The sequence below is a fragment of the Mytilus edulis genome, chromosome 4 (genome assembly GCF_963676685.1).
Source record: "Mytilus edulis chromosome 4, xbMytEdul2.2, whole genome shotgun sequence".
Lineage (NCBI taxonomy): Eukaryota > Metazoa > Mollusca > Bivalvia > Mytilida > Mytilidae > Mytilus > Mytilus edulis.
Genome location: NC_092347.1, coordinates 221150 through 232275, shown reverse-complemented (window position 1 = coordinate 232275; position 11126 = coordinate 221150). Strand labels below are relative to the sequence as shown.

General features: G+C 36.1%; 1 long non-coding RNA gene across 1 annotated transcript; it reads left to right on the top strand.

Moving 5' to 3' along the window:
* Positions 1-505: 505 nt before the first annotated feature.
* On the top strand, positions 506-1086 carry LOC139518679 (uncharacterized). Its single transcript, XR_011663425.1, has 2 exons — positions 506-747; positions 1042-1086. It is a non-coding gene; the product is annotated as an uncharacterized lncRNA (long non-coding RNA).
* Positions 1087-11126: the final 10040 nt, after the last annotated feature.

Below are 11126 nucleotides of genomic sequence, written 5' to 3'. Positions count from 1 at the left end.
GAAATGTACTTAATCTAACTAAAGGATAGAACATCGTAATATAACAGACACAAGTTTTATAAAACATAATTGTGTTAAAATCCCATTTGTGCCATAATAATAAATGAGAGGACTTTCTTGTTTTATAAGTAGACTATAGTATCTGACTAAATGGTAGCTTTGGGTTATCACTACCATTAATATTAACAAATGACGTGCGTTTAGGGGTTACTTTTGGGTACATGCACCATTATAATGGTTCGCAACCCTGTCATAAAATTGTTAGTATTGAATAATAGACTCGATAGTATATATGAACACGAGACAACAACCCTATGATGTAAATGTATAACGATATAACGCTCTGGAATATAAAACTAGCTTTTGATTCTCTTGGTTGTATTAACTAAGGACTGAGTGCGATATGAATAGAGGTCAGCGATTGACATGATCATTATTAGATTGCATGGCTTTACCTAAATAACCAGTACCAAATAGGTTTAACAATACCTTGTACAGCTATTACTGTTCTGGAACTTATTCATCATTTATTCTTCATTTGATCATCATTTTATATTGTTAACGTTTCATTGCGTACATCGCTTTATGTGCGCCAGTTTTAGGAGTTTTATACAGGACAGTGTAGGAATCCACGTTACTTTCCCCTCTCTTCTAATGACGTAAACTGCTCAGCGAGTCGTGTGCACAACTACAAAGAACATTCAGCGGACACGTTGTCCAAAAGAACAATTCGTGGCTAACCACAGCGTGAGTTACCTTTAAAACATTACAAATTATGTCTTTACATTAGAGATGAACTGTTTTAATATATTTCCCTATGTTATAAAGAAACTATGAACATTTACCGTTCAAACTGTTCGTATCTGCGATTACACGATTTAATTCAAGACAGAATCCGACGTGTGCAAGAATAATCATCTATTCATAATTATAAAGAACTTTAACAGCTTTATATATCTACGAACTGTTTATCCGTATTTTTAATGGACTTTAATTATCATTGAACACATTGTAAAATTGTATTTATATTTGTATTTTCAGTTTTTCACCATTTGGATTGGTAGTGAAATAAAAGTCAGCTCCTGATTGTTTTATCTTTACTTAAACCCAGTCGTCTTGGTTACACTCACTGGTCAGGCCAGTAGAGTGAAAAAGCTACAACTTGCCTGTTGTTTTTCTTGGATAACGTACGCCACTCCACGACAGTCAACAGACCAACAAGGTAGTTTCAACGACAACGTAGCAACGTACATACGTACATACCTTTACACTGACAGTGGACTATATATCTTGTGTGTACTCGGCTGCAAACCAACAACGTTGAACAAACATTGCCGACTTACATCATGGATCCCAGTCACGCGGAACAGCAAGAAGAGGTTCAGCCCCCAGAGGGAAATGTCCCAGATCTAGAATTATTACAAAATCCGTCTAAAACAACAAATGTAGATGAAAATGCCGAGACTAGGCGAGTGCGTGAACTTACCGAAAAGGGACAGGGAGCCTTTATAATAAAACGTGACAAGTTCTATCACGATTTAGAGGCCCTATGGTTAAACCTAGACTCTCAGTTATTAGAAACGACCAAGCCTCCTAACGACCTCCAGCAATTGTAAACAGCACAAGATAAAATTGTACAAGCCTGTACTAAGTATCGCAGGCTCACAGACGAGTACTTGACATTTCTGAAAAATACAAAAACATTAGACAGCCTTCAAAACATTGATACGTGCAAATTCTCAACGGATATTCAAATGTCTAAAGTAGAACTGGCAATTGAAACTTTGCACAAGCATCGCCTTACCTTGACAAGGGCTAAATCTACAAAAACGAGGACATCTAAGGGCAAGACCACCTCGCACAGTGGGAGCTCACACGCCTCCGACATGTCGAGCCTAGCACGGAGAAAGCGTGCCAAGGCAGAGTCCGCTAGATCGAAGATAGACTTTGCCGAACAAGAAGCTGCCCTCCTAAAGCAGGAGGCCGTTTTACAGGAACAGACCCTATATAGACAAACAGAAATCAAGGCCGAAATGGAACAACAAGCTATCCGTGCAAAACAAGAGGCCGCACATAGAAAAGCTGAAGCGGAACAAGAAGCCACACGTAAAAGAGCCGAAGCAGAACAGGAGGAAGAGCACATCAAAGCTAAAAAAGAACATGAGGCCGTTCGCAGGAAAACTCCAATGGAACAGGAAGCCGCTCGTGCGGTCCGAGAAAAAGCCGAACTTAAGGCCGCTAGGAACATTTTCGAAGCAAAAAGAGAAGCTGCAGCCGCAGAAACCGAGGCTCGTGTCATGGAAGACGACGGAAGCCAAGCAGTTAGCGATCTTCCTGACGAAAAGGAAGACCCGCTCCAGCTTGTGCAAGATTTCGTCAATAAACTTCCTGTATTAACTGCTGTAAAGGAAGTAACAGGAACTCACAAGATAAGACAAAGTCCTGGTACGATTGAACTGAGTCATGAAGCACCAGCGTTCGTGCCATCCGTGGCACTGAACTTGCCGCCACAGACATCTGCTGTCTTGCCTTCCGATACTAAGTCACCGGAAGTTACCTTAATCCCAGATCTGGGAATAGTAACCGGCATACAAAAACAAGACGTTATAGAAGAGATCCCTAATTCAAACCAAAAACAAGGTGTAATAGAAGAGACCCCTGTTGCATACCAGCAACAAATCAATCCCACGTCGGAGATAACTAGATTTCTTCTACGCAAAGACCTATTATTCTCCAGGCTAACACATTTTAATGACCAGGCAGAATCCTTCCATACATGGAAATCTAGCTTCAAAAACGTCATAGACGAATTACAAGTTTCTGACTCGGAACAAATAGACTTACTAATTAAGTGGCTAGGACCAGAGTCTGGTAAACATGCCATAAGTATTAGGGCATCAAATGCCAACAACCCTACTAGAGGCCTACAGAGGTTATGGGAAAGACTAGATGAGCGATATGGTGCTCCAGAAATGTTGGAAGCCTCTCTCAGGAGTAAACTTGACAAATTCCCAACCTTGACAAATAAGGACAACGCAAGTCTCTACGATCTGTCTGACATTCTATCAGAAATAGAATACCACAAGGAAAATCCCAAGCTGGGATGTCTTCTCTCTTATTTTGATTCACCGACCGGAATAAACCCTGTCATTGAAAAACTACCCTATGGACTTCAGGAAAAGTGGATTACAAGGGCGTCTAGATACAAATCTAACCACGACGTTGCCTTTCCTCCTTTTACAGAGTTATCTGCATTTATCAGTGAAATCAGTAGAATTAAAAACGATCCTGGATTCATTTTTGGGTCAAGAGGCACACCAAGTACAAAAGGTGCAGCGCCAAGGTTCACACCTCAGCCTGGAACAAACATCAACGTTCACAAGACACTGACAGCGGTCGAACAAAGATCTGGAGAGACTGCACAGCAACAAAATCTGTGCATAATACACAATACCGAACATTCGCTAAATGAATGTCATGGGTTCAGAGCTAAAACTGTAGAGGAACGCAAGGAACTGTTGAGGCAAAACAATCTTTGTTACAAATGCTGTGATTCGACTATGCACAGAAGTCGTGATTGCAACGCGAGTATCAGTTGCAATGAATGCGGAAGTAAACAACACACCACCGCATTACACACTAATCGAGTGTACCAAACCAAAGGTGCACCGCCTTCACCGCCTAGATCAGTCGACGGCGGGGAGCAACTTGAGTTAGCTGAAACCAAGCTAACCTCTGTTAGTTCAACTTGAACAGATATCTCCAAAAACGACAACAGCAGTAAATCTTGTGCCAAGATACTTCCTGTGAATGTCTTTCACAAAGATAATCAGCACAAAGTAATTCGCATGTATGCAATTGTTGACGACCAAAGAAACACGTCTCTCGTGGCTCCTGAATTCTTCAGCCTATTCAACGTACAGGCAGAAACAAAAGACTATTTGTTATCCACATGCTCCGGCAGCAAGGTTACTTTCGGTAAACGAGGAAACGGCTTTGTCGTGAAGTCTGTACAAGACAATACTAGATTCAATCTGCCTGAACTGATTGAATGCGATAACATTCCCAATAATCGGAACGAAATTGCTACACCTGAGGATATATTGCAATATCAACACTTGCAAGGACTACAAAAACATATTCTTCCGATTGTTGAAAAATGCAAAATCCTATTGCTCATTGGAAGAGACCTTATAGAGGCACATCATGTCCTTGATCAACGTCTATGACCACCAAAGGCTCCATTTGCGCAAAAGTTAAACCTGGGTTGGATTATCGTTGGAGAAATACGCTCCGATAAACAACATGTTCACCTTGAACTCACTACAAAGGAAACAAATCCAACTTGCAGTGTTGTGAAACCACATACAAAGAAATTACCTGAGTGTAATAAAACCAACACCCAGTCAAATGAAATTCAAACTGATTCGTCTAAACTTTATCCCCGTTTACATGGGCAACCGAAAACAAAATCAGCGACTTCAATCGTCAGATTTGCAGAAGCCGAAAAGTTCACTTTGGAAGCAACGCCACCAAAAGTGAATGCCGACAAAGAAAAGTACATCCGTAAACATTCAATTCCCAAGGAAAGATTCAATTCGCCTTTGTATACGCAAGGACAATTGGAAAGCAGAATAGACAATTCAAACTTAAGAAAACACAGAGAAAAGGAACATTGTACTGGATGGTTTACTGTATGCCGTAAACATAACGGAAAGCGTCCGTCTCGCAAGAAGTCTTCGTTAGATCGCATATCCGTGTCGAAAGGAGATTCTTCCATCAGAACTACAGCCATGGAGTTGGATCTTAGATCGCCGCGATCTCGTCGGAAACACCGCCATATCTAGGATAGAAGCTGTGAAATACCCAGCCTCCCGTTGGACTACTTCTAAGTGAATATTTGTACTGTTGTTATATATTTAACATTTTATTTGTTTTCGATAATGGAATAGTGATGTCAGATAGACCTCAGACGGGAAGTGTTCTGCAAATTATTCATCATTTAATCTTCATTTGATCATCATTTTATATTGTTAACGTTTCATTGCGTACATCGCTTTATGTGCGCCAGTTTTAGGAGTTTTATACAGGACAGTGTAGGAATCCGCGTTACTTTCCCCTCTCTTCTAATGACGTAAACTGCTCAGCGAGTCGTGTGCACAACTGCAAAGAACGTTCAGCGGACACGTTGTCCAAAAGAACAATTCGTGGCTAACCACAGCGTGAGTTACCTTTAAAACATTACAAATTATGTATTTACATTAGAGATGAACTGTTTTAATATATTTCCCTATGTTATAAAATAACTATGAACATTTTACCGTTCAAACTGTTCGTATCTGCGATTACACGATTTAATTCAAGACAGAACCCGACGTGTGCAAGAATATTCATCTATTCATAATTATATAGAACTTTAACAGCTTTATATATCTACGAACTGTTTATCCGTATTTTTAATGGACTTTAATTGTCATTGAACACATTGTAAAATTGTATTTATATTTGTATTTTCAGTTTTTCAACATTTGGATTGGTAGTGAAATAAAAGTCAGCTCCTGATTGTTTTATCTTTACTTAAACCCAGTCGTCTTGGTTACACTCACTGGTCAGGCCAGTACAATTACTGTAAAAAAAGTAAACATTATGTACATATGTCGTTGAATGCTGATATAAAATTATCAAATTGTTGAAAATATGTACAGAGTGTATCACTCATAGACATCAATTGATAAACAATACTTTTTTTTGGTCGTCAGTTTTTTTTTCTTTAAGAATGATAAAAAATGATATTTCTGTTTATGTTGACTCATTTTGTTTAACATAAGTACACGTAAGAAACAGTTTTTAAATATATACGACTCTTGTGCTAACTTGTAACAGGTTATAAGACCGATTTTTTATATAACTTTTTTAATAAATCGAAATCAAAAACAATAATCAGTATCACTTACATGCTAATCAGATCACAAATTGGCTGCAACAAACGTCAGATAGTCTTGTAAAACAGCAGAGTTAGAACAGGAATGGTTGATGGTTTTTCATCATGTCTGTCACGCAGAAAATAAACTTGTCAATTAAATATAACAACATCCCACACACTCATACATTAGAAACTGCATCATTTGAATTACATTTCAATCAAATCTTAAAGGGGACAAATATTTGAATGATGTCATTATGAAAAACTCCTTAAATGCAACCTAAACAAATCAAGCAATTTTATATAAAGAGACAGAGATACTAATCACCTATCTGCTGACAACTGAAGTACGCTTGCTATGTCTTGTCCACACAGCATCAATACCAAAGACTGAGATGGTCCAAAGACGGGCTGCTCGGTACGTATATGATGTAAGGATCTTAATACAAGTAGTGTATATGACAAACTAAACACACTACACAGCGCAATGGACATGACATTCGATTGTTTTAGCTCTGATTAGTAGGTCTTTCCGCTTCTCTGTTGAAAATTGTTTTGGTTGTGTTCTGGTTATTATCAAGACTATCCACTTTTCTGTGTCGCGAGACCTATTGTTTTTGCTCTGATTATCATTATTAGGTCTCTCTGCAATTCTTTATCACAAGACCCTTTGTCTTTGCTCTGATTGTCATTAAAAGGTCTTTCCACTTTTCTGTATAAAGACCTTTTGTATTTCTTCTCATTATAAGGTCTTTCTACTTCCGCTACTCTATGGAAAGACCTATTGAATTTCTTCTGATTATATAGTTTTTCTTCTTCCGCCACTTTTATTTCGTGCGCATAAATTTTGTTTCGCATGATGTCGCTTAAAGAGTTGGTATATGCTATTGAACTACAATCTCCTTCCCTTTCATGAATGAGACGTACCGAATTAGACTATTTACCGGATGTGTTATCACATAAGCAAACCGACGGGTGCCATATGTGGAGCAGGAGCTGCTTAACCTTCAGGAGCGCCTGAGATCCCCCCTAGTTTTTGGTGGGGTTCGTGTTGTTTATTCTATAGTTTTCTATGTTGTGTCATATGTGCTATTGTTTGTCTGTTTGTCTTTTTTCATTTTTAGCCATGGCGTTATCAGTTTATTTTCGATTTATTAGTTTGACAGTCCCTCTGGTATCTTTCTTCCCTCTTGTATGCGCCTTTGAAATTAACCCTGCGTATCTAAATATTTGTATTTGTAAAAGTTATCTCCACGAACATTGTTTTCTTTGTGAGTGCTTCTCCTCCGTAGCTGTAATAGAAGGCGACACATTTGTGTTATCAAATTTATCGTTTTATCCACAGGATGTTTTGTCAGATTTTGACCGAAGCGATATGAGTGTTGGGGGTTAGGGTTAGGGCAACCCTAAACTCCAGTTGAGAGTTATTTCCCCTTCTGTATTTGACATCAGGCATATATAATGTAAGGCAAGAATGATATGTGATAGAGATCTAACGTATATTGATTTAAGGTGCTTGGTTCCATTTAATGAAATTGAAACCAAAGTCAAAGTTCAAGGACATGTTCTAAATTTTGACCTGTTCTTGTTTTATGATTTTCTTTGTCACCTTTAAAGATATATATATAAAAGAACTAGTACAAAATGTTTGGTTGACTGTGATATGATTCATGGTCTTAAACAATCCAATGATATCTTAAAGGAGTTATTGTCCCTTAAATAGTAAGATTAAGATTAATTGGTCATTACTCCTTAATCTTGGTGCAAGATAAAGCCAAATTATCTCCCTTATTTAAGGAAAAAAACATAAAGATCCCACATATATATTAAATAACTATAAAGAAACCTATGCTAGGGCGCCAATAGTAAATTTGAGTAAACTGGAAGTAGCTGCTTATCATTCATTTAAAAAAAGTTGATGTTGAAAGACTTGGTTTCAAATATTGATGTTTTTCTCCTTCTGCCACATTTTTTCTAACGCTGCTTTGTCGTTTCGCAAGATGTCGGTTCGATTTATTGCATATGATATCGAACAGATATTACGATTTTGAAACTGACCCTTTTAAGTCAAAAACGCTTTATGTTGTAAGAGTTATCTCCCCAAGCACTGTTATTTTCTTGTGTACGCATCTACTTTGCAATTGTTTAAGATGACGACAAAATTATTTCACCAATTTGCTCGTTATATGCTGAGGATCTTAAAAATAGTTTTGACCGAAGCAGTCTGGAAACTTTATATGAGAGTAATTTGCCTTTCTGTATTCTGTAAGTAATAAGTAAGATGTAATTATGACTGGTAAACCATAAGTGATAGAGACCTAGGGTCCTTTAATTTAAGGTCATTGGTAAAAAAAAGAAGAAAATATGTCAGCTGTTTCGCAAGATATCGCGTTGATATTTTGGATATTATATCGAACAATTATTGAGCTTTTTAGACTTATTTTTTTTAGAGCCAAAGACGTTTGTTTATATTGTAAGAGTATTCGCCCCAAATACTGTTTTTCTTGTGAGTGTATCTCTTCCGTAACCAATTACATGTTTTTATAATTATCTATCTTATTTTACATCTTCTATACTTTTTGATTAATTTGGATCAGAGCGATTCAGTTAAAACTTATGGGTGTTTTCCACCTGTATCAAATACATTGGTCGTTATGTTTTTTGTAATTTATTAACCGTTTGCCTTATTAACCAGGACTTATTTTATTTGAGGTTCATGGGACCTAAATAGGAAAATGAGGTTAATGACAAAGGTCAAGATCATGTTCTCAATTATGACATTTGCTTGCGTTGGCATTTTCTCTCACATTTTTTGAGATGTACAATGTATATGTAAGTAAACAGATGAAGATATAATACATAGGTATGAATTATCAAAGGTACCAGACTTATAATTCAATACGCCAATCGCGCGTTTCGTATACATAAGACTCATCCGTGACGCTCAGGTCAAAATATTTAGAAAGTCAAACATGCACAAATGTGAAGAGCGTTTAGGAACCAAAATTTCCAAAAGGTTGTGCCAAATATGGCTTAGGTAATCTATGCCCAAATGAAAATATAATTGATATCCATGTCAACACTGAAGTGGACCTGAAGTAGAAATGTTTGCACTTATATTATTAATAAGTTCATGAAAAACGTATATTTTTCAAATGGGATGACATACGCCTATCGTTTGAGACCGGAGTTATAATTCTATAAACCATGAGGAGTACATTATTTCCTAATTATAAGTATAAGTATATACAAAATTTATATTGCTTGAATCAGTGTGAATACAGATATAATTTAAAACCTAAAAAGATATTTTCAAAAGCGTACTAAGTATAGATTGCTCATTTAAAAGAGACCTATGATTTAACGCCAAGTTTACCGGAAGAAGCATTTCAACAACTATAAAGAAAATTGATGTGGAATTAATGCTTTTTAATTTTCTTTATTTTACCTCTTTGATAATTTTTTTATATATAGGCCACGCATGCATCAGTAACTTATCAACAGACGGTTCATAGCGCATATGTATGTTTATACATGAAAAAGAAAAATCTGCAAACTCCAAACAAATGATGCAAAAAATCTGCTTGAAATCGAAACAAAATAAAAAGACCGGTTCTTTTGAAGAGGTTAGTAAATGATTGAACACAATTTGGAGTAAATGATAAACATCTCATAAAAATATACAACGGATGTAGTACATAGTTTTTTTTTTTTCAATTTAAAAGCATAAATTTAGCTTTCGATTCTGAGAGAAGTATAAAACAGAATATAATGTTCTGTTAGAACCACAGAACAGATAATAGGAATCCCAAACATGCACTTAATGTATCCAAGTTGATTATGCAATTTAATTTTGACATCAAAGTAACACACGAATGTATGAAAATGGTTTCTCAGCATAGTATATTATTTTTTATATGATGGTAGTTAGAAGATTATCCTAGTCCCGAGTCATTAAACAGTTCCCAGAGTCGTCTTGACGCTTATTGTATCGGAATGTCATTTAGTAGAGTTAAATGTACTCTACTGATCATTATAACCTTTATACCATTATCATTAGCTAATATCGTCGTTATTCCACTTTGATCACCTTCAACCAATTTCATCAATTAAAAACATCTTCACAAATAACATTTGCACTAGGCATATCTTGTATATAGTTACCTGTAATTACGATGGGAATAAAATAAGTGCTAGAATAAGGATGTAATATCCCGTTGCTTATATAAGATTCTACAGGTATAACGTACATTTCATATCAAATCTCTGTCTCAATATGTGTGACAGAATTTGATATAAGAAGGGAACAAAATAATTGACCTATGCAGGAATAGATGTACATGTGGTATGATTGTCATTGTGACAACTTTTCATCAGAGGTCACATGACGAGAAATAAATCCATTATAGGTCGCCATGCAGCCAACAATTGTGAGAAAATTCCATAAGGTTTAATCATGGTATCATGGAGTTTATTTCCAACCACTAGGTCAATGCCACTTCTCTGGTAGTCAGCACCTCTGTGTTGACATAAATTATCCTTGATATGGTCTTAATTATTGATTAAAATTTGTTTTAAAACTTTTTGAAATACGTGAACTTTTTACCGCAGGAATAGGTTACCTTAGCTGTATTTGACAAAACGTTTTAGAATTTTCATCAATGTTCTTCAAATTTATACTTTATTTTGCGGTTTTACCGTCATTTGATTCTAGCGTCACTGATGAGTATTTAGGAGCCGTCTGGCGCAAATACAAAATTTTAATCCTGGTATCTTTAATCAGTTAATTGATAACTTTCATGCGTTTAAATAGGATGCGGATACAAAACAAGTAAAAATGGAATCATCAAACCTATAATTTTACAATATCATTCAAACTCATTATAACTTTTCTTTAAACTTAAGTTACACAATACTTGAAATATTGTTTAAACATGTTTTACTGTTTAACACGCTATGTTGTCTTGGTATTAACAGTTGATATAGAAACATGCATACAGCATGCACAACAAGAGAGACATTTCTTACATAGCTTTAGAAGGAACAAACCTTCAACTAAACAAAATAAACACTTATTATAGCAGTACAAATAAAAATAGTAAAATAAAATACATTTACATATTACATGCATTGTGTTTCATATAGCAAAAGCAACAATGGAAATTACAAAACTACATACACACAGACACCAATGTTATGTGGA